Source organism: Eumetopias jubatus, unplaced genomic scaffold (assembly GCF_037043125.1).
Source record: "Eumetopias jubatus isolate StellerSeaLion01/CBP00866 unplaced genomic scaffold, mEumJub1_p1.0 scaffold_1, whole genome shotgun sequence".
NCBI lineage: Eukaryota > Metazoa > Chordata > Mammalia > Carnivora > Otariidae > Eumetopias > Eumetopias jubatus.
Window position 1 is genome coordinate 7618182 of NW_028274807.1, and position 23593 is coordinate 7641774.

General features: G+C 42.5%; 1 protein-coding gene across 3 annotated transcripts in view; it reads right to left on the reverse strand.

Annotated features, from left to right (window-relative positions):
- Positions 1-23593, reverse strand: part of KCNJ15 (potassium inwardly rectifying channel subfamily J member 15) — a 79719-nt gene that overhangs the window by 46479 nt on the left and 9647 nt on the right. The window contains exons 2-3 of one of the 3 annotated variants that reach the window (XM_088023877.1): positions 21087-21140; positions 15071-15170 (exon numbers count right to left, since the gene is read on the reverse strand). The exons of 1 other annotated variant lie outside the window; for it this stretch is intronic. The gene's annotated coding sequence lies outside the window, so the exon portion shown is untranslated. The remainder of the gene's footprint in view (positions 1-15070; positions 15171-21086; positions 21141-23593) is intronic. One more of the 3 variants, XM_088023879.1, reaches the window with a different exon arrangement.

Below are 23593 nucleotides of genomic sequence, written 5' to 3' on the forward strand. Positions count from 1 at the left end.
TGCTTTTACAACCCACTTCTAGGGAGGAGGGTCCAGAATCTGCAATCAGATCACTTCAAAAAACATAGCTAATCATCTTGGAACTGAAAATAGTCAGTGTTACTGATCTTTTAGCCTAAAAAAAAAAAATGAATGAATGTTCAGTAAATCTTCCTTCTTTCCTCCCTTCCTTCCTTCTTTCCTTCCTTCCTTCCTTCCTTCCTAGTTAATTGAAAGCAAGACTCTTACATGTGTCAAATTTTAATACAGTATACATCTAAAATCTGAATTTTTATCCAAAGTTCTAATACGATGTCCGAAAACTGGACAGAAAAGACCACAAGAGCTAGCTCTTTTAAGAGAGCCATTTTCCAAGAATAATTTCCAAAAAAGAAAAAAAAAATGCTGTAGTGCTTCCAATTCCCATCTTGGCTTAAACTGAGACATAAAAACCTTCCCGTGTGATAAGAGGGAAAAAGCACATTTTTACCTTTGACTAGATTTATTTAAGTTGCATTAGATATGGGACTATTTACAGAAGATTATGTCAGTTTTTAAAACTTCCTGGAAGCCGCCTATGACCCCACCGGCTTCAAGTGTCCTCCACAGGCCAGACAGGATTTGGTCCTGTGCCTCCTTTGCTCCCACAGCCCCTAACCCGGAGATACATAAAACATCCCATTCCCGTTTGAATGCAGATGAGCCATGGAAAATGAAGAATGCCCATCTCAATCCTTTCAAGACTCTGTAGGCCAGAGCTGGGGGCCTGCTTGCCTTTGACCTTGCCAGTGGGAGGCTTGTCTCAGGAAGCCGCAAAGTTGAAATCTTGTCTTGGAGTGGCTCTCTAGAAGAAGCTATTGCAACAAGTGTGTGTGTGCAATTTATTAAAGCGCTCCTGGGAGAAATCTGAGGGAGAGGAGGGGAGGGCCAGCAAGGGAGGGATGAAGTTAAGTAAGGGGGCAGTTTTAGGCTCAGGCCAGTTCCTTGCCTGAATCTGGAGGGGCTTATGGAGTGAAAGTTGCATCTTCGATGAGGGAGCTGGACTTTCCCGCCCCCGCGCAGCCACCTTTGCTAAGAGTGGAAATGCTAACGGTATCCCACTGCCCTGGTGCTCTGGGTTTCTGTATCTGCAAGGAAGTGGGTCTAGTAGCCAAGGGCAGTCTTATGAAGTGGGTTGGGGGGGTGGCTGCAGGGCATCAGAAATAGTACTTATGGAAGCCTGCGAATGCACACCCAGAAGCTGAGAAGGAGGTCCGAGGGGATTTGGACAGACCACCAGCAGCATAGTCTCATCCTGTGAACACTGGAAGTGTTCCTCCCGCGGGTACAGGTTCTCCCCTTACTGTGAACCCCCACTCCCTCAGCAACCCCTACCCTCCTCCTCCACTATATCAGTTTCCCCACTCAAAACAGAATTGGGGAGGGAGGCCCCTGGGTGGCTCAGTTGATTAAGTGTCAGACTCTTGGTTTCAGCTCAGGTGATGATCTTGGTGTTGTGAGATCGAGACCCCCATTGGTCTCCAAGCTCAGCATGGACTCTGCTTGAGATTTTCTCCACCTCCCCTTCCCCAACTCAACATGCATGCACTTACTCATTCTCTCTCAAATGAATAAATAAATCTTTAAAAAAGATAAATTAAAAAAAATTAAAAATAATAAAATTGGGGATCTCAGCACTAAAATTTGGAATTTGACTTAAGATGCACATGGTTTTTTTTATGCACAAGGGCAGTTCCTCAAGGTGCTGGGAGGATCCTAGCAGGGCCTTCTAGCACCACTTCTAGACTACTTTGTTACTGATAGCATATCAATCTAATTTGATTCATAACTAAATCTCTTTGCTGGGTTACAAAGACCCACATTCCCAGGACTGGAGTAAAGGGCAGTTCAGCAGAAAGATTGGGAAATAGCTGACTATAAACAGTGTGATAAGTGCTGTATGATGGAAATATTCTAGGAGCCCACAGAAAGGGCAGTGGACTCTGCCTGGGAGTTTAAAGGTAAGTTTCAGGAGGAGGGAATGATGGAGTTCAACTGACAAGGTTTTCATAGGCAGGGAAAAAAGTGGGCTGTAGGCATTACAGAAAGAAGGAATAGAACGAATAACAGTGAAGATGAATCAAGCCAACTGAGCTCCCGCTTGGGACATCTCAGAAATGCAGCTCTAACCTTAGCCTCGTGGAATCTTGTCCAGAGAGCAAGAACCACAAAAAAAAAAAAAAAAAAAAAAAGGATTCCATTATAGAATCATTAGGGTGTTTCACTGAGTGTGAAAATGTATAGGTCAAGTTGGCCTTAGTATCGCCTCATGAGCCTGAAAGTTACCCTTCCCTTAGTAACCTCTGAAGAATGAAGGCCACATTTTTATTTAGTTAACATTTTGTTGATATTAATTTTTGTGGCTAAGTGATTCGAGCTCACTTTTGTTCTCTACCATTTCTGCCTTCCATTCGGAAATTTCAGTCACCAAGCAGAACTGAGCTTGCCCAGAGCTAACCCCATAAGTCCCATTTTATCCGGGCAACTCATCAGCTCTCCAGGCCGTCCTGTGCTTAAACACCTCATCTCTCCTCTTCGCAGTCCTGCCTCGTCCACTGAATATCTCTTCATGTTGTGGCTCTGAGGGAGAGGGAAGCTTTTACTAGCAGTTATGTTCCAAAAAGGAAGCAAAGAGAAGAATCAGAGAGGCTTAGTTATAGCTCGAAGGAACCAACAGGTCATCCCAACCAGTCTCTTAATATTTCGAGTTAGACTCTGAAGACCAGAGAGTGACCTTCATAGTGTCCACAGAGCCTAAAACCCAGGATCTACACCAACATCTCATTGAAGGTCCTCATACACTGTGCTATACTACGTTAGTCCCTAGTTTTACATGTTTGTGCACATATAATTTATTCAAGTGGCAGAAACCCACATCAAAGCTTGTATTGGTGTTAAAAGAAATGTGGGTATCAGTTCGACGTTGTCAGGATGTGAGAACATGCCCTTTGACTCATTCCCTCCCCAGATTTGGCTGATGGGCTTGGAGGCTCAAGCTGATGAAATGTTAGTAGAGCAATAAGAATAATTACTCCAAAGACGCGGGCATGAGAAGTTCTCCTAGTGGATACTACACCAGATCAGGCTGGAAACAAAGTAGTGTCCTCAGGCATTTAATGCAAAATGGAAGCAGGTGGCAGCCCTTGTCCCAGAGCTTGCCCTTTGCTTTTGGTGCTTCCATGGCTGATCATTGATGACGCATATAATACCTCTGAGGAATACAAAGATTCAGAGTAGTCTCATTTTGCCTTTCAAGGATTGTTACCAGTTCTAGCATTCTCTCTCTTTTCTCCTTCTTCCCATAACACGCATATGGCCCAAACAAGGTCCCTGTGGCATTAACTTCTTCCTCCTGTCTAGCTTGCCTCAACCCAGAACTCACAAGCCACTCAAGTTTTTTTTTTCCTTAATTGAGGTTGAGACAGATAGCGAAGCAGATAAACACACGTTTGGCCCTCTTCTGTTGAATACAATCATGACCAAACATGCCAAGTTTTAGGGCATCATTTAGAGGAATGTGGCTGTTCTGTGTTCCATGAAGGACCTGCGAGATTTTGAAATTATCAACATGAACAACAAATTCTGAAAAGGAGCTTAACAAGCCAACTACTCAAGTCATAGAGGCTACCGACTGAAAGAGTAAGGCAAAGCAACAGTTTTTCGGTAAACCTAATGGAAAAGCTGGCCTTGTAGTTTTCCCAGATCTTGTGACAAAGCCACTTACTCCTGTCTGATGGAAGAAAGACCTCTTGCATAGAACAGGTGGATGGCCCTCACTGAATTACTTGGAAGGTCAGTTGTTCTTGAACTTGTTATCATGTACTGGCTTTTAAACCAGGTCCCATAGGACACAGCGCCTCCAACTAGTAGATCATTTGCCCTGTTCACTCTTCTAGCAGATTTCCAAAATTACCTGTTCCCTTGTCCTTTGGGGAGAAGCAGATGGGACTGAGAGCAACCTCCAGGTGGTGACTGGAGGTTTCTCTATCTTCCCACCACCATTCCCAACAAAAAAGAATTCCTCCCTCAGGAAAACACGGAGGTTTTCTTAACATGCTTCTTTAATGGAATAGCACAAAACTTATCCTAAAATGCAAAAGTTACTTAACAGAAATGTAATCTCCAAGCTATTGCTCTGAAGGGTGAGCAACCATCCCGGTTTTCCGATGCTTCTCTGAGTTTTAGGTCTGAAAGTCTCATGTCCTGGAAAATCCCTCAGTCCCAGAAAAACTGCTATGGCTTATCAGCCTATTCCCACACGTGTCCTCAGCTCCTTTGTAGTCAACTGCTAAATTCTTAATACTTGGTTTGGAAATAAAAGTGTTCATATAAGCATGATATCCTAATTTGTTAGCACCAAACTGACCTTTGCTAGGGCATGTGTAAAATCCAGTTTTGTCAAACGGGAAAATGTGATACAAGAAAAGCCAGATATAAGAAATGCTCACCACTCTGTATAAAGGCTGGACACCATCCTTTAAACCTCCACTGAGTGAGTTGGTGATTATACGTCCCTACCTGTCACATGGCTTGGGAGTTCGTGAGTTATAGAGCATCACCAACATGAACCCAGCAGTGTCCAGTTTCCCCTTGCCTTATTCAAGTTGGACTTTATTGCTTTAGCTGTTGTTGGTGCAACCTTATACTTCAGGTTAAATACACACAATTTGTTTCTGGTTCACCTCAGAGCCACTTTTACTAAGTGAACAGTGGCAGTTCCCATCAGTGAAAGGTATATTGCAGTGTATGGTTTTCAGTGTTGAGAATATGGATTGGTAAACAGAAATGCACCAGCTAGCTACAGGGTAGAGTTACCATCTCCAGGTCATTGCAACTGATATGATGCCACCTTCCTTTCAAAGCCTAACAGTATCACTGACCTGGCAATGTGTTACATGCATTAACTCACTTCTTCTATTGCCATCTTATTGTTGTTTAATCCTGAACCAACTATACAGGTAATCTGCTAGACCAGACAGTGATAGGTGCATGGCCATGGACCCTATCTCCACTAGATGGCCAAAGACAATATTTTATACATGGTAGGTTGAATCTGTGTCTGAGACTCCAAGAGCTACACTTAGAATATTTAAAATAGAAGAGTACAAAAAAATGCTAGTATCACCGTGAATAATTTCAATGATCAATTGGGGAAGACAAAAGCAGTGAATTATTCTAATTTCCCCCGTTTTCATACTTAATGACTGCTCCTTGGTTATTGATAAGCTATATTCTTCAGCTTTAAAAAAAAAAAAGCACCAGGTTGATGGTGCATCTTTCTTTTTGGGCTGGAGATTTCAAAGGACAAGCAAGGTGTGCAACTCCATCTGCTGTTGCGGATACTACCCTTCCTCACCACTCTGCATCAAACTGTCCCCTCTCTACAGGCCTCATTGTTCTGACACTTCTTGACCTGATATTTGGGTTCCTGAGAACACACAGAGCCTTTTCCACTTCTCCCAAGTTCAGTCCCTGGCTTTAGCTCAGCCCACTGGTTGCACATTGAATGTTTTCCAGCCCTTTATTTTGTTTAGCAGATAGTGATACTATTATGCTGTAACTCTTTCATTCGTAATGCCCTGAATAACTTCCCTATGAACCCATATAGCCCCTATCTCTGGTAGCCACACAAAATAATATCATAAAACATTCTACTTCTGCCTCAGTACCCCTATTTCTACATGACATAAATGCAGGAAGGCCTAGGAGAATTTTCAGGACTCATTTTAGGTATTTACTATTAGCAGAGCTGGGTAAACAACTAAGGTTTTTACTTTGGGATCTTTCCCATTGCAGAATTGTACCTTTACCTAAATATTCTAGTTATTGTGGAAAAAGCGAGTGATGCAAATTGGGTAAATTATGCAAAGTGCAAGATCCCACCCGAGTTGTCATAAACTCTGAAGGACTTCACACCAAAGATGCAGTATGAGTGTAGAAAGAGGGTGTTGTGCACTCCTAAAATACCAGCTGTGAACCCCATCTTTTCCTTGTCAGCCTCAGCAGAGTGTCCATGCTGCTTAGGTAAACCCTGCCTGGAGAAGGTACAGCTCTACCCAACGCTACACACATGTGTTAAACAAAAAAATGGGCCCAAGGGGAGGGTTGTCCACGGTCACTCGTGTCCTTGCATGGCGCTTCATCTTATCAAGTGCCCTTGTAGACACAGCTGAGTCACCAGCAGAACAAAGAGATGATAAAGAAAGCCAATAAAAGGATGCTTTTTTTTTTTTTTCTTACTGTTCTCCTCCTTGATGGTCCAGCCTGAATAAGAGAATCTGGAGAACTCTGAGGCAAGCCTGGCCTCCTGAAAGCCAGGCGGTGCCAACTTCACCTTCCTCAGCGGTTGCTAGGACCTATCCAGGCTGGAAATGGCATTGACTGGATTTGCTTTACTCCCTCACTAAGAAATATTCCTTGGGTTATTTGTCCTTCATGCATTTATTTTCGGCCACAGGCTGGAGGACATTTCTGTCTCCATCATCTGTTCTGTCCCACGAGCTTGGGTTCATCACTGTGGTCCCCCTCGTCCAGACTGAGCGCTGACTGATGATTTGCTTCTTGTCATACTATTCCCGTTGTTGGCTTTCCGCTAATCACTGAAAACTTGCCTGAGCTCACTTCCCTTCTGAAATCTGTGTGTACTTACTAGGCAGCGGTGATGCCAAAGGCGCAGCGTTATGGTCTATCAGTCAGTAAATAGCACTTATCGCTCAGTGAAGCACGCACACCAACCGAAGTACTGGGATTATCAGCTTAGACTCACATCGATCTCTTGGACAAACATCGTCATGTTTTGTTTTTCAAATTGCTTAATGGTATATCTTATCTTACTTGTCAGTTCTCACTTTACAGTGCGAGGCTTAACAGAAGAATTGAACGCAAAATGTCAGCCTTGCCTCAGAATGCTGAATTATGTTATTTCTTTCCGGCAAGCAGTACAATCTAATGGAGAAAAGTATAGGTTTAGTCTCAGACTGGTGTGGATTTGATTCTAGAATGGCTTTGTACTAACAGCATGACCGGGGGTAAGGTAACTCACTTCTCTGAGCTGGTTTTTGCATGAGTGAACTGAGAGAAGCAGATTTACCTCCTGGGTTCTTGTGCAGCTTACATGGGGGAGGGGGTGGGAAGTGTCTGATTCCCAATGTCCCCTGACAGGAGTGCTCTGTCAGGGGACACTGGGGAGCACAGTTCTATGGTGAGGGTGGCTGGTATCAAGACACTCTTCCTGCCCATTGCGCTTGGCCACTGTGACAGGATACTCATTTGTTTTGCCGGAACTCACGCCCACTAATGGTCCTGTGCATATCCCTGTTCCAATACCTAGATTATCCTTTCTTTTTCTGTGTTTGATTTGTGGGACAGGTAAACTGGATACTCCAATTCCTTTAAAATCGGCTGTGTTTTTACCAGTCCTTATGCAGGGACCCTGAGGCTGGCTTAAAATACCTTAAATGATTTGCACTCCCTAGAAGTCCTGCTTCTTCGAAGGGCAGCAATGTACGTCTGAGTGTTTTCTGAGTATTACTCTTTTCTTTTTATCGAAAACCACTTGAGTAGTCAAATAGTTTAGATTACTTGAATAAATAGAACTTAATTAGCTCATTCCTAGGAACCTTGACTTTTATCACACCAATTTTCCTGAAGTGCCTTGCATTGCAACGATTAGCTATAAGGTTTATGCCACTTAGTTAAGCATTGTTTCTTGACTTTTATGGGACATCAGTATTCCCAGAAATCAAGCATGGGAATCTATCTCCTATCTTGGTTATAAAACCTAAGATAGGTGGCGGAGCAAGACGGCGGAGGAGTAGGAGATGTGGCTTTCGTCTGGTCTCAGGAATTCAGCTGAATAGGGACCAAACCATTCTGAGCACCTACGAACTCAACAGGAGACCGAAGAGGAGAGTAGCAACAACTCTCTGAACAGAGAAGCGACCACTTACTGGAAGGTAGGACGTGCGGAGAAGTGAATCCGAGGCGATATTCGGGAGGATAGACGGCGGGGGAGGGGGCCTCCGTCGGCCGCTTCTGGCAAGTGATGGAGCCGCGGAGCACAAAATCGGACCTTTTAGAAGTCGGCTCCGCTGAGGGACGTCGCTCCAGTGGCTAAGCGGGGGGTGGAACCCTCGCGGGACAGTGTGGCCTCAGGACCCTCGGGGTCACAGAAAGACCGGGGGAGCCTGAGTGCGGCAGAGCTCCCAGGGATCGGAGCGGGGAAGCCGGCTGCAGAGACGGAGCCGAGGCGCAGGCTCTCAGCTCGGGGTGGCCATAAACTGTGATCCGCGGCCCAGTCGGGCCACTGCTCCTCCAGCAGGGACCCAACAAGCGGCAGAGCCGGGGAGACTCCCCTTCCTCCCCCGGGAGGAGCGGCGCGGGAGCGCACCGCAGGGATCTGCTGGGTTTGGAGACTCCACACGGCGTCGGGTGCCAGAGATAGAAACGCTCGGTCACAGGCTGGGTGAGCACGGAGTGCGGCCGGAGACCGGGGACACGGGAGTGATTGACTGCTTTTCTCTGGGGGCGCACTGAGGAGCGGGGCCCCGAGTTCTCAGCTCCTCCGGGTGGAGATTGGGAGGCCACCATTTTCACCCTGGCCTTCAAAGCTGTACCGGGAGCTTGCAGGGAACAAAACTCCTGAGAGCAAACCCGAGCAGATTGTTTAGCCCGGACCGACAAGGGCGGGGCAATTCCGCCTCCGGCAAAGACATTTGGGAACCACGGCAACAGGCCCCTCCCCCAGAAGATCAGCACGAACAGCCAGCAAGCCAAGACCAAGTTTACCGATCAAGGAGAACGGGAGAACTCCAGCGCTAGGGGAATACTGCACATAGAATTCATGGCTTTTTTTTTTACCATGATTCATTAGTTTTACAAAGTTAATTTTTTTAACTGTTTTTTTTAACTTTTCTTTTTCCCCTTTTCAACCAACATCTTATCAATCCCTTTTTTTAAACAAACATTTTTTATTTTTCATTTTTAGAGTCATATTTTATCTCTTCATAGTAGATACCCTTATTTTTGGCATATATATATAAGTTGTTCTCTCTTTAAAATTTTAAGATACAGTTTCTTCTAACAGATCAAAATATACCCTAAATCACTAGTGTATGGCTCTGTTCTAGTCTCCTGCCTGATCACATTCTCTCCCTTTTTTTTTTTAAATCTTCTTCTTTCTTTTTTCAAACAACTTCTTATCGTATCAATTCCTTTTATAAAATCTTTTATAATTTTCATCTTTCCAGTCATCTTCCATCCCTTCCTTGTATCAACCCTTATTTTGTACTTATATAAGTCTTTATTCCTTTAAAATTTTAGGAGGAACTTTTTTCTAACAGACCAAAATACGCCCAAAAATCTAGTGTGTGGCACTGATCTATGCACTAGCCTGATCATATTTGATCATATTCGGTATTTTTGTATTGTTCTGTTTTTGTTCTTATCTTTTTCTTTTTTTTTCTTTCTTTTTTTTCTCTTTCTTTTTTCTTTCTTTCCCTTTCTTTTCCCCTGGTTTCAGGTCTTTCCTGATTTGTATAGAGTATATTTGCTGCGGACGTTGTTAACCTGTTAGCATTCTGTTCTCTCATTCATCTATTCTCCTCTGGACAAAATGACAAGACGAAAAAAATCACCTCAGCAAAAAGAACAAGAGATAGTACCGTCAGCCAGAGACCTACTCAATACGGACATTAGTACGATGTCAGACCTAGAGTTCAGAATCATGACTTTAAAGATAGTAGCTGGGCTTGATAAAAGCGTGGAAGTTATTAGAGAAACCCTTTCTGGAGAAATAAAAGAACTAAAATCTAACCAAGTCGAAATCAAAAAGGCTATTGATGAGGTGCAATCAAAAATAGGGGTACTAACTGCTAGGATAAATGAGGCAGAAGAGAGAATCAGCGATATAGAAGACCAAATGATGGGAAATAGAGAGGCTGAGAAAAAGAGAGAGAAACAACTACAGGACCACGAGGGCAGAATTCGAGAGAGAAGCGATACGATAAGACGAAACAACAGTAGAATAATTGGGATCCCAGAAGAAGAAGAAAGAGAGAGAGGGGCAGAAGGTATATTGGAGCAAATAATAGCAGAGAACTTCCCTAATGTGAGGAAGGAAACAGGCATCAAAATCCAGGAGGCACAGAGAACCCCTCTCAAAATCAATAAAAATAGGTCAACACCCCGACATCTAATAGTAAAACTTACGAGTCTCAGAGACAAAGAGAAAATCCTGAAAGCAGCTCGGGAGAAGAGATATGTAACCTACAATGGTAGAAATATTAGATTGGCAACAGACCTATCCACACAGACCTGGCAGGCCAGAAAGGACTGGCAAGATATCTTCAGAGCACTAAACGAGAAAAATATGCAGCCAAGAATACTATATCCAGCTAGGCTGTCATTGGAAATAGAAGGAGAGATAAAAAGCTTCCAGGACAAACAAAAATTAAAGGAATTTGCAAACACCAAACCAGCCCTCCAAGAAATATTGAAAGGGGTCCTCTAGATCAGAAAGGAACAGAGACAATATACAGTAACAGTCACCTTACAGGCAATACAATGGCACTAAATGCATACCTTTCAATAGTTACCCTGAATGTAAATGGGCTAAATGCCCCAATCAAAAGACACAGGTTATCAGATTGGATTAAAAAACAAGACCCATCGATATGCTGTCTGCAAGAGACTCATTTTAGACCCAAAGACACCCCCAGATTGAAAGTGAGGGGGTGGAAAACCATTTACCATGCTAATGGACACCAAAAGAAAGCTGGGGTGGCAATCCTTATATCAGACAAATTAGATTTTAAACCAAAGACTGTAATAAGAGATGAAGAAGGACACTATATCCTACTTAAAGGGTCTATCCAACAAGAAGATCTAACAATTGTAAATATCTATGCCCCTAACATGGGAGCAGCCAATTATAGAAAGCAATTAATAACAAAAGCGAAGAAACACATTGACAGCAATACAGTAATAGCGGGGGACTTTAACACCCCCCTGACTGAAATGGACAGATCATCTATGCAAAAGATCAACAAGGAAATAAAGACTTTAAAGGACACACTGGACCAAATGGACTTCATAGACATATTCAGAACATTCCATCCCAAAGCAACGGAATACACATTCTTCTCGAGTGCCCATGGAACATTCTCCAGAATTGATCACATCCTAGGTCACAAATCAGGTCTCAACAAGTACCAAAACATTGGGATCATTCCCTGCATATTTTCAGACGACAATGCTTTGAAACTAGAACTCAATCACAAGAGGAAAGTCGGAAAGAACTCAAATACATGGAGGCTAAAGAGCATCCTACTAAGGAATGAATGGGTCAACCAGGAAATTAAAGAAGAATTAAAAAAAATTCAAGGAAACCAATGAAAATGAAAACACAACTGTTCAAAATCTTTGGGATACAGCAAAGGCAGTCCTGAGAGGAAAGTATATAGCAATACAAGCCTTTCTCAAGAAACAAGAAAGGTCTCAAATACACAACCTAACCCTACACCTAAAGGAGCTGGAGAAAGAACAGCACATAAAGCCTAAACCCAGCAGGAGAAGAGAAATAATAAAGATCAGAGCAGAAATCAATGAAATAGAAACCAAAAGAACAGTAGAACAGATCCACGGAACTAGGAGCTGGTTCTTTCAATGAATTAACCAGATTGATAAAACCCTGGCCAGACTTATCAAAAAGAAAAGAGAAATGACCCAAATCAACAAAATCATGAATGAAAGAGGAGAGATCACAACCAACACCAAAGAAATACAAACAATTCTAAGAACATATTATGAGCAACTCTATGCCAGCAAATTAGATAACCTGGAAGAAATGGGTGCATTCCTAGAGATGTATCAACTACCAAAACTGAATCAGGAAGAAATAGAAAACCTGAACAGACCTATACGCACTAAGGAAATTGAAGCAGTCATCAAAAATCTCCCAGCAAACAAAAGCCCAAGGCCAGATGGCTTCCCAGGGGAATTCTATCAGACATTTAAAGAAGAATTAATACCTATTTTCCCTGATACTGTTCCAAAAAATAGAAATGGAAGGAAAACTTCCAAACTCGTTTTATGAGGCCACCATCACCTTTATCCCCAAACCAGACAAAGACCCCATCAAAAAGGAGAACTACAGACCAATATCCTTGATGAACATGGATGCAAAAATTTTCACCAAAATACTAGCCAATAGGATCGAACAGTACATTAAAAGGATTATTCACCATGACCAAGTGGGATTTATCCCTGGGCTGCAAGGCTGGTTCAACATCTGCAAAACAATCAACGTGATACAATACATTAACAAAAGAAAGAACAAGAATCATATGATCCTCTCAATAGATGCAGAAAAAGGATTTGACAAAGTACAGCATCCTTTCTTGATCAATACTCTTCAGAGTATAGGGATAGAGGGTACATACCTCAAGATCATAAAAGCCATCTATGAAAAACCTACAGCCAATATCATTCTCAATGGGGAAAAGGTGAGAGCTTTCCCCCTAAGGTCAGGAACGCGGCAGGGATGTCCACTCTCACCACTGCTATTCAATATAGTATTAGAAGTCCTAGCCACAGCAATCAGACAACAAAAAGAAATGAAAGGTATCCAAATTGGCAAACAGGAAGTCAAACTTTCACTCTTTGCAGATGATATGATACTGTATGTGGAAAACCCAAAAGACTCCACCCCAAAACTGCTAGAACTCATACAGGAATTCAGTCAAGTAGCAGGATATAAAATCAATGCACAGAAATCAGTGGCATTCCTATACACCAGCAACAAGACAGAAGAGAGACAAATCAAGGAGTCAATCCCATTTACAATTGCACCCAAAACCATAAGATACCTAGGAATAAATTTAACCAAAGAGGCAAAGGATCTGTACTCAGAAAACTATAAAATACTCATGAAAGAAATTGAGGAAGACACAAAGAAATGGAAAAACGTTCCATGCTCATGGATTGGAAGAACAAACATTGTGAAGATGTCAGTGCTACCTAGAACCATCTACACATTCAATGCAATCCCCATCAAAGTACCATCCACTTTTTTCAAAGAAATGGAACAAATAATCCTAAAATTTGTATGGAACCAGAAGAGACCCCGAATAGCCAGCGGAATATTGAAAAAGAAAAGCAAAGCTGGTGGCATCACAATTCCGGACTTCCAGCTCTATTACAAAGCTGTCATCATCAAGACAGTATGGTACTGGCACAAAAACAGACACATAGTTCAGTGGAACAGAATCGAGAGCCCAGAAATGGACCCTCAACTCTATGGTCAATTCATCTTTGACAAAGCAGGAAAGAATGTCCAATGGAAAAAGACAGTCTCTTCAACAAATGGTGTTGGGAAAATTGGACAGCCACATGCAGAAGAATGAAACTGGACCATTTCCTTACACCACACACAAAAATAGACTCCAGATGGTTGAAAGACCTAAACGTGAGACAGGAGTCCATCAACATCCTAAAGGAGAACACAGGCAGCAACCTCTTCGACCTCAGCCGCAGCAACTTCTTCCTAGAAACATTGCCAAAGGCAAGGGAAGCAAGGGCAAAAATGAGCTCTTGGGATTTCATCAAGATAAAAAGCTTTTGCACAGCAAAAGAAACAGTCCCCTAAACCAAAAGACAACCGACAAAATGGGAGAAAATATTTGCAAATGACATATCAGATAAAGGGCTAGTATCCAAAATCTCTAAAGACCTTATCAAACTCGACACCCAAAGAAAAAATAATCCAATCAAGAAATGGGCCGAAGACATGAACAGACATTTTTCCAAAGAAGACCTCCAAATGGCCAACAGACACATGAAAAAGTGCTCCACATCGCTCGGCGTCAGGGAAATCCAAATGAAAACCTCAATGAGATACCACCTCACACCCGTCAGAATGGCTAAAATTTAATTAAAATTAAAACGACAGATGTTGGCGGGGATGTGGAGAAAGGGGAACCCTCCTACACTGTTGGTGGGAATGCAAGCTGGTGCAGCCACTCTGGAAAACAGTATGGAGGTTCCTGAAATAGTTGAAAATAGAGCTACCCTATGATCCAGGAATTGCACTCCTGGGTATTTACCACAAAGATACAAATGTAGGGATCCGAAGGGGTACGTGCACCCCAATGTTTATAGCAGCAATGTCCACACTAGCCAAACTGTGGAAAGAGCCAAGATGTCCATTGACATATGAATGGATAAAGAAGCAGTGGTATATATACACAATGGAATATTATGCAGCCATCAAAAGGAATGAGATCTTGCCATTTGCAACGACATGGATGGAATTGGAGGGTGTTATGCTGAGTGAAGTAAGTCAATCAGAGAAAGACATGTATCATATGACCTCACTGATATGAGGAATTCTTAATCTCAGGAAACAAACTGAGGGTTGCTGGAGTGGTGGGGGGTGGGAGGGATGGGGTGGTTGGGTGATAGACATTGGGGAGGGTATGTGCTACGGTGAGTGCTGTGAAGTGTGCAAGACTGCTGAATCACAGATCTGTACTTCTGAAACAAATAATGCAACAAATGTTAAGAAAAAAGAAAAAGAAGAAGATAGCAGGGGGGGAAGAATGAAGGGGAGTAAGTTGGAGGAGGAGACGAACCATGAGAGACGATGGACTCTGAAGAACAAACTGAGGGTTCTAGAGGGGAGGAGGGTGGGGGGATGGGTTAGCCTGGTGATGGGTATTAAAGAGGGCACGTTCTGCGTGGAGCACTGGGTTTTAAGCACAAACAATGAATCATGGAACACTACATCAAGAACTAATGATGTAATGTATGGTGATTAACATAACAATAAAAAAATAAAAAATAAATTAAAAAAATAAAATAAAACATAGATAATATTTGACATTGCCCAAACACCCTTTCTGTTCCTTGTTTGCTGCTGAAGTGCTTACTCCACCTTATGCTGAATCAAATACAACCATCTTGCTGATGTGTGTAAGCAAGGAGGGGCACAGATTAAGGGGTGGGGAGTGTATGGATGGTGTTTTCTGTTCCTTATGATGCACTTTGCTCTTACCAGCAATGTATCCAGGGAAATGTTGGACTGTAGAAATCATGTGGGCAGGGCCAGCAGGGACCAAATCTGGAAACAGTGATGCTTGTCAGTTCTCGGAGTCCTAGAGATGGAATTTCAGTTAAGAGGGAAGCCTGCATCATCAAGGTCCTTTCTGATGTTTGTTAGGTGTTGGGTTCCCTCCTCAGAGTGCGGTGAGAGGGTAGCAGGTAATGGAAAGCTTCTTTTATAGTTGTACATGCAAAACCATGTTCACGTGCTCCTGATGCACATGGGGAAACCAGCACAAGATGGAACAAGAATGACAACAGTGACATTATCTTTCCACTGAGAGGCTAAGTGTACCAGTGACGTTGGGAGCATGGCGTACGGAATAACAGGGATTTCTTTTAACTCCAGTGTTGTATGAAATCTATCGTCTATCTATCTACCTATCCATCCACCCATTTGTCCTTCATTTTCTGGTTTTATGATGGAATTTTCTCTCTTTCTTTAAATTGAAGCTCAGGATAACTTCCCACTTTAAATGTCTCCTGTCAAAAGGACTAGCCCAGTGATGGTTATGAAGGAGGGCACGTACTGCATGGAGCACTGGGTGTTATACGAAAACAATGAACCGTAGATCACCACATCAAAAACTAATGATGTATTGTATGGTGACTAATAAAATAAATTAAAAATTAAATTAAATTAAAAAAAGAACGACTAAGTTCAAGGTTGGTTCTCAAACGTGCATTTATACTATGGTGAACAGCAAATCCCAGACGTGAAATTTGTGTTGTAGGACTGGTTCTACCAGTCTGAAGGAGAAGTAGGTAAATACATGCCCCTTCAACACACACACACACACACACACACACACACACACACACACCCCATACTGGCCAGGTAGCAAATATTGTGGTCATAAGGTAGGGTTACATGAAACATAATTTATCTCCTAAAGATTATGTTGGAACTTCACTTGCTTTGTAATATAGTTCTGCTCTGTTTTTTTGTTTTTGTTTTTGTTTTTTATAATTGAAAGCACTGGAGCGGTTCATACTTTGCCTTAAATGATTCACACTTATTTCAACCAAGATTTTAGAAACACTCCTTTCAGGTCACTGCAACTCATCTCTTAACCCCCAGCAGATAGTAGGGAATATGGAAATATCCTCATCCCTCATATGAGTTTCTGTGAATTCAAAGAAAATCAAAGGCAGCCCTGGAGTTTTTATTTTTGGCTTTCATTCTGCAGAAATATCCCTCCAAATGTTTGTCTTCATTGTATGCCAACGGTAACCAATACTCCTGGATCTGACTGAAGTTGGCAACACAAGCAAACTCTAGGGAGCTCACTGCTCAAGAAAAATCAAGACTTTATTAGTGGGCATGATTCTTATTCTGGAGCCATTATCCCATATGACAAGAAATCGAGACTCTGGGCCAGACACACAATTCATTTTGGTTTTAATCATAAAAATTGCCATTTGTGGAAGTATTACCATGAATAAGGAATTTGATTTAGGTGTCTTATAGCCACTATCTTCTTTAATTATTATTAACTATTAAGTTATTTATTCTAATAGTACATTTACTGCCATATTTAACAAATCAGTGTCTGTAAGATAAAGATTATTCTTTTTACTTTATAGATGAGAAAACTAAGCCTTAGATTAAGTCACTTGCCCAAGACCAAATAGCTAGTAATTTGAGGCACAGAGATGCAAATCTTGGTCTCACTTCAAAGCTCACACTCTGAATCACTGTATTGTACAGCCACCCATGAATTCACAACCCAAGTGGGTCATCTCAGGGTTGACTGAGCTACAGTAATGGGTCACACCATGATGAAGACAGAAATGGCCAAAAATGAACACATAACATCAGATCAGAGTCCTGTTTGATTTCTAGCTATATACAACCTTCATCTTTTTAAAAGAATATATAAGTGGAATCATTTACAAGGTGATCTCACAACCTAGTTTCAGATGAGGGGGTTCTCAAGTGAAGGAACCATGGGGCAAATGGTAGTCTTTGGTAACTTCCTTCTGATAGTATTTTTAGCATCGTGATGATAATGAAATAGAACAGCAGTACTCAATCCTGACTATACATTAGAATCACCCAAAGAGACTTTTTAAATGGCCAAGGGAATCTGATTTAATTGGTCTGGGGTGAAGCTTGGACATCAATATTGTGCTTATGATCCTGGGATGATGAGAATAAAACCAGGGTTGAGAAACAGGGAGGCAGACAGAGAGAAGATGTTGGGCACAGACCCAGCCCGAGGTAAACTCAGATTTCCAGTCCCGGTTTCCAGCCCACTATCTCTTCCCACTGAACCTCCCTCTGCGACTTCCTCCTGTTTTCAGACCTTCCCTGTGATGGTGCTGTGTATAGAACCCTTCTGTGGCCACTGAGAGGCTTTTCCTGACCTTGAAAATAGCATCTTAGACCAACCTTGAAAATAGCATCTTAGACCCACAGTGTCCTTGTGGTCATCTGCCTCCTGATGTGTCCAAGTCCCTTAGCTGGCCCTTTGGTCTATTCCCAGTCTACCTCTCTGGTTACTTTGATGACCTCTTAACAACGGAGGCTGTTCTTAGTCTGGAGTGCCTACTGGTTCCAATTAGTTCTGCAGAATAAATACCTTAAAAGTTACAAGACGGGGGCACCTGGGTGGTTCAGTCTGTTGTGTCCAAGTCTTGGTTTCAGCTCAGGTCATGATCTCAGGGTTATGGAATTGAGCCCTGCCTGAGGTTCCATGCTCAGCGGAGCATCTGCTTGAAGATTCTCTCCCTCTGCCCCTCCCCCACATCTCAATCTCTAAAAATAAATAAATCCTAAAAAAAAAGCTACAAGACAAATTCCCACTATCTCATTAGCTGCTAGTGCCATTGTCCCTAGGGCCTGGATGAGACATAGCTTTTCCAGGGGTCAAAGGAAAATGTTCCTCTTCCCCTACTTCCCTATGTCATTTTGAGCTCTGGGTTGTGTAGGGATGGGGTGGAGCCAGAGGTAAAGATCTTATTGGTTGGGCTTAGATCTGTTTAGAAGGGACAGCTGGAGACAAGGGGGCTCTGGGTGTCCTCCTGCCAGGGGAGTCAAAAGTTCTACAGACAATCTCCAGTCTGCTCCAGATGAAACAGATGCAGCATCTGGATGAAGTGAAAGGCACAGCTGTGCAGAGGGTGGTTTGGTAACCACGAGGTGAGGAAGGACAATGGTCTACGGTCAGGTCCTAAGGCTCGGTTTAGGTCGAGTTTCTGTGTCAAACCCAGAATGGGGACTCATCTCTGCTTTCCTGGTATTTTTAGGGTCTCAACTAAGGGACCAAAGTTCATCCCTTTGTCCTCCCTTGTGTACAACTTGTGTATGAGAACTAGTTGTTGTTAGGCCCAGGGAGAATGAGGAGGTGTAGTCTGGTTTATATTACATATCGATCCCTCCTCAAAATACATCTAATCTGGTACAGTCCTTTATTTCTCCCTCCCAGACTCCGGTGGGTAAGAAACCAGTTTAACCACAAAGAGCTTAGGGAGGCAGCGCCAGGAATTCTGTCTCAGGTTGGGTTTGTGTAAACAAGGTAGTCACAAAAATGGGGTATTATTCAAAAGAAAAAGGAGGAAAAAAGAAAAGACAGTGCCTTGGTGCGTTTCTTAAATGGGTCAAACTTCATGCCATCTAAAAATGAGATAAATAAGGATTCAGGCTTGGGAGTCACTGAGCAAGTCTTTATTCAAGTAACAAGTCGACAACAATAGAAATGCAACGAAAATGATCTCACATAGTTTAAGTCCAATTCAATGCAACAGAACCAAACAGTTTGCTTTACAAATGGTTATTTTATGGTAAGAATGGTCTAGCTCAGGGACCAGCAAACCACAGCCCGAAGGTCAAATATGGCCCACCACCTGTTTTTTATAATTAAGATTTATTGCAATGCAGCCATGCCCATTTGTCTACAAATTGTTCATGGCTGTTTTCATGCCAAAGTGGCAGTTTCACAGAATTGTGACAAGGAAGTATGGCCCACAAAACAGAAAATATTTACTATCTGGTCTTTTTGAAAAAAAAATTGCCAACCCTTGATCCAGGAGATCAAACAGTATAAAATGAAGCATTTGAAACAACCTCCCTGGTCACAGTAAGTACAGGAACTCTCCAGAAAAAAAAGGGGTTCTTTCCAATAAGTAATTATTGAGCACCAAGTGCAGGGTTTGTGCTGTGAATATAAGGGAATAAAAAGATGTTCACTTTATAATCCTACCCTACAGTCCAGTAGAAAAAGTCAGAAGGAAGATAAATGGTCCTAAAATGTTGTAACTTGAAAAACATCCAAAATCTTAACTTTCTAAAAATTTAGCCCGAATCTCACTAATGGTACAGAGAAACACAAGAGGCTTTCAATGTTTCTGAATTAGACAGAAGCTATGTCAGATAGTTTTAGCCAAATTTCCATTGTTGGCCATTTGTTACTTGAATAAAGATTTGCTAAGTGACTCTCAAGCTTGAGTCCTTTATTATTTCATTTTTAGGCTGTGCTGAGGTCACAGAGCCAGGTGGAGAGGCAGGGAATGGAATCTCAACTCTTTTGTTTCCTCCTCATACACCGCAGCATCTAGCTAGACAATTTCGTTTGTTCAACATTCACCAAGTTTAATGAAGCACCTGCTATGGGCCAGGCACTCTCCTACCAGCTATGAAGACAGCAATAAATAGAACAGACCCTTTGTGCTGTCGAATTTTCTTTCCCCTTTCCCTGGAGCGTCCAAGTGAGCATACATTTGCCTCATTTGTCAGGAGGAAAAGAAGACCAAGGTAAGTAAAGGTCCTGGGGATCAATGAGGGGGCTGGGAGGCCGGGAACGTGCCATTGAAAAGGCTAGGTTTGGACTGAGACCTGCAAGGATGGAGGAGTTGGCTGAGCAGATAGAGAGAGTCCTAGAGTGGAGGCCGGGGAAGGAAAGGTTTGGGTGTGTGCAGGGGAGCAAAGATGCCAATGTGGTAGGAGAGGCGTGGGGATGAGGGCTGAGCAAGAAACCTTGTAGGGCCTGCAGGCATGGTAAGAATTTGAAACGAAGCTACTTGGGTACTTAAAATGATAACAAATGTTGGATGGGGCCCTTTCTCTTTAAAATCCTTGCCCTGGGTGATTTTTTGGTTTGGACTCAAAGGGTGCATGTTCCCATGTGTGTGCTGGTGTGTGTGTGTGTGTGTATGGGGACGGGGTCTTTTCTGCATGCAGCCCCATGTGAAATGCTGGTGCTCAGGTATCCCCAGATCGCTGTCCATGTGGCAGAAACAAGCATCAGAGAGGCATTAATGGGACAGGATGTACTTCGGAGCAACTTTGGGTCAATTTGGGAAGCTCATCACTTACGGTAGTGCTGGCTCCCTGATTACATTTTCTGTTTGGGTAAAGAACAAAGAAAAGAGCATGGAAAATGCACTATTTGGGTGTTGCCTGAACAAAACAAAATGACCAATGCACACATGGGGGGGGCGGGTAGAGGTGACCACAGGTCCAGGTACGCTTGTGCCTCTTGAGGATAATCCCTCCCTGGACAGAAGAAAGCAGTTTACACACAACACTGGGACCAAGGGAAAAAGAGAGCCAGTCTTTCTTGAAACATTTAGACTAAAAAAATGGGATAATCCATGGAGGGTGAAAGTCCCATATTGCTTTGCCCAAATTCATCTAGGAAGTTACCTCAACTGTACACATTGTCACAAATTTGCTATTTGTAGCAGAGAGTCTGGATCTGGAAAGCGAGTTCATTTGTACAAGATGAAAATTCCACTGGGCTACCCTGGTCTGTGCCATTCACCATGGATGGAGAGGTGTCCAGCAGGCCTCACTGCAAAGGCTGCAGGCTCATGCTGCCCACTGGTTAGCTGAGCTCCAATACCCCAACCTTCGATGAGACCCCAGGAACTAAAGCCATGCCCTGCTGCATAGGAAGGTGACCTGGCTGCCTTGCATTGGGGAAATTGCAAACCTGAAAATTTTCAGCAAGAAAAACATGTCTTACCAAAGCGCAAACCAGACACTTGGCACCCACTCTCTGTGACGCAGGGCTCCCCGCCTGGCAGGAAAACCACAGTAAAGAACTGATTAGGCTGCTAGAACACATTCCATGGGCTGTCCAAAGCTATTTTTATTTTACAATAAGGTACAATATGTTCCATGATGCTGTCTATCCTGGACTTTTTTTTAAATTGCATTTGCCATACTCATCAATCCTGGTAAATCACAGAAAATCTGTCAATCGTTCGAACAAATTAACGAGTTTGGGTGTGTTTATTAAATTCAAGAGCAACAGTAATACACATGTGTAACCTTTATTGTGAACAATACACGGATGGTTAGTACCACCTGTTCACCATGGAAATCTTTTGTGGGAGATGGGTCTTTCTAGAAACTGAGTCCCTGGAAAACTCTTGAGTTTACAGACCAAATGCTTGCATTTTTAAATATTTTTTTTTTCTTTCTTTCTTTTAAGAGAAGTCAATTGTGAAAGCAATGTTTGGTGAAGTGTTATTTGGTCAAAAAATGTACTAACTCCTTGTAATAGAGCATTCCAAGAACTTTACCCATAAGAAAATAAATGTGCCTGTTTTCACTTAGACTCCATAAAAATTACAGTTGTTTTGGAAGAAGGAATGGTTCCCCTGTAACATAATGGATATTCAACAACTCAGATGCATTTGGGGAATGACTTCCCACCCACCTCCGAAAGGAAAACAGACAACCGGTGTAAGATTACTGGTAAAGCCCAGACCATGCATTACGACTCACACTCAAGAAAAACTTCCTTGCTAATGCTTAACTTGTTATCGTAACCACTTTTGATTTTTCAGAACTTCCTAGCTACTTTTTAACTGTTTTCAAGCAGGAAAACTGGACAGAGTACAGCCAATCCAGTTGTCAGGCCCTCTGAAGAAGGTCTAGCCTCCATGACCTTTGAGAATTCCCCATTGTTTTAACTTTTTGCCAACCTTGAAAAATCTAGAGGTCACAAGACGTTAGCCATTGGCAAGGCCATGATGGGAGTCTACATTTCTTGATGGATGTTTAAAAAGAGGGTGGACAAACAATCCCTGTGATAAAAATGTATTTTAAGACAGTGGTCTTGGAGATACAAGAGTGAGGGGAGGTAGAAATGACTAGTAAATTTATTCATAACAGGGAAAAAGAATAAGGAATATACCCCAGAACTAGAAGCTCTGCAAGGGACTGCAGTAAAATAATGCTCATATGCTCATATGTGCAAATTTATACTTCATAAGAAAACATACATAAACCAATGTTTTAGCGTCAGTTTTGCTGACAAGATCAGGAGACATGAGCCAAACATCTGCATTGAATGATAGTCACAGCAAAAATGTTCTTTTTCCACTGTCAGGCCATGACAGAATGTTTGCTGCTTTCACCTCAAGTTGAGAGGAGACCCCAGGGAAGCTCCTGTGCTGTGAGCATTGCTGATGTTTCCCTTGTAGCTCTAATTTGTATTTTGAGATAAGGTTGGAGGAGCGGACTTTTTTCATACCTTTGGTTTGCTCATTAGCCTGCAAATATCTTTCACATCGATGCAGTACCCTGTGCATTGTTTAACTATTATTTTTTATTTAGCTTTTATAGGGTACCAAAAATGTGGTTGGAGTTAAGTCCCTTTTCTGCTTTTCCAGCTACGGTGGAAATTATTTTTGTTTGAAACTCTTCAAAAGAAAAAAGTGGCGGTGGTGGTGGGGGGGGGGGGAAACCTAAAAATAAATCAGGACCCGGAAGAGGTTTTTCAGAACTCATGTGTTCAGATGCCCTGACAAGGGAGTGCCTGTGGGTTGCCCGTGGGTTCTCTGGGAAAAGCGGGATGTCTTCACTGAGTGTCCTAGGTGGCTATTAAATTTAGTGTACTTTCTGGCTTGGTGGCGTTTTGACCTTGGGCTGGTCAGACAGCAATCTTGTGGAAACTGAGCAATGGCTACAAATATCAAAGTTGTAAAGTAAATGTCAAATCAAGGAGATTTCTGGCTGAATTCTTAGTAGTAAGTGTGAACATACCTCCAGGAACATCTGGCTCCCTGAAATACCGAAAACAAAAACAAAAAGAAAACTAGTTCTGAATTCTTCTCCATCCATGCCATGTGGACAGGTCTTTTCTTGCTCCTGTATCAGCAAGCCAGGAACCACACCCTCTGTTGTTCAGTGGGAAGTGGCTGGTTACCTTCATCCAGCAACACCCTAGATGTCCATGGTCACAGTTGTGAACTTACTGTTAAGGTTTGAACTTACAGACCTTCCCAAGGGACTTGCCTTCCAGTTGCAGAGCTGTCTTTAATTAGGGAATGACCTCTGAGTACAAAAATGCTTTGTAAGGGAAAGACAGGTAAAGAGATTTAGAGAGCCAAAGGGAGAAATGTTTTACTCCCACACTCTTGCTTTTCCATACCAAACCCTGGACGATATAGTATTGGAAAACACTTTTATCTAATTATTCTATTTCTTTCCTCTTTTCTTTCCACTGGGGAAACTTTCTTC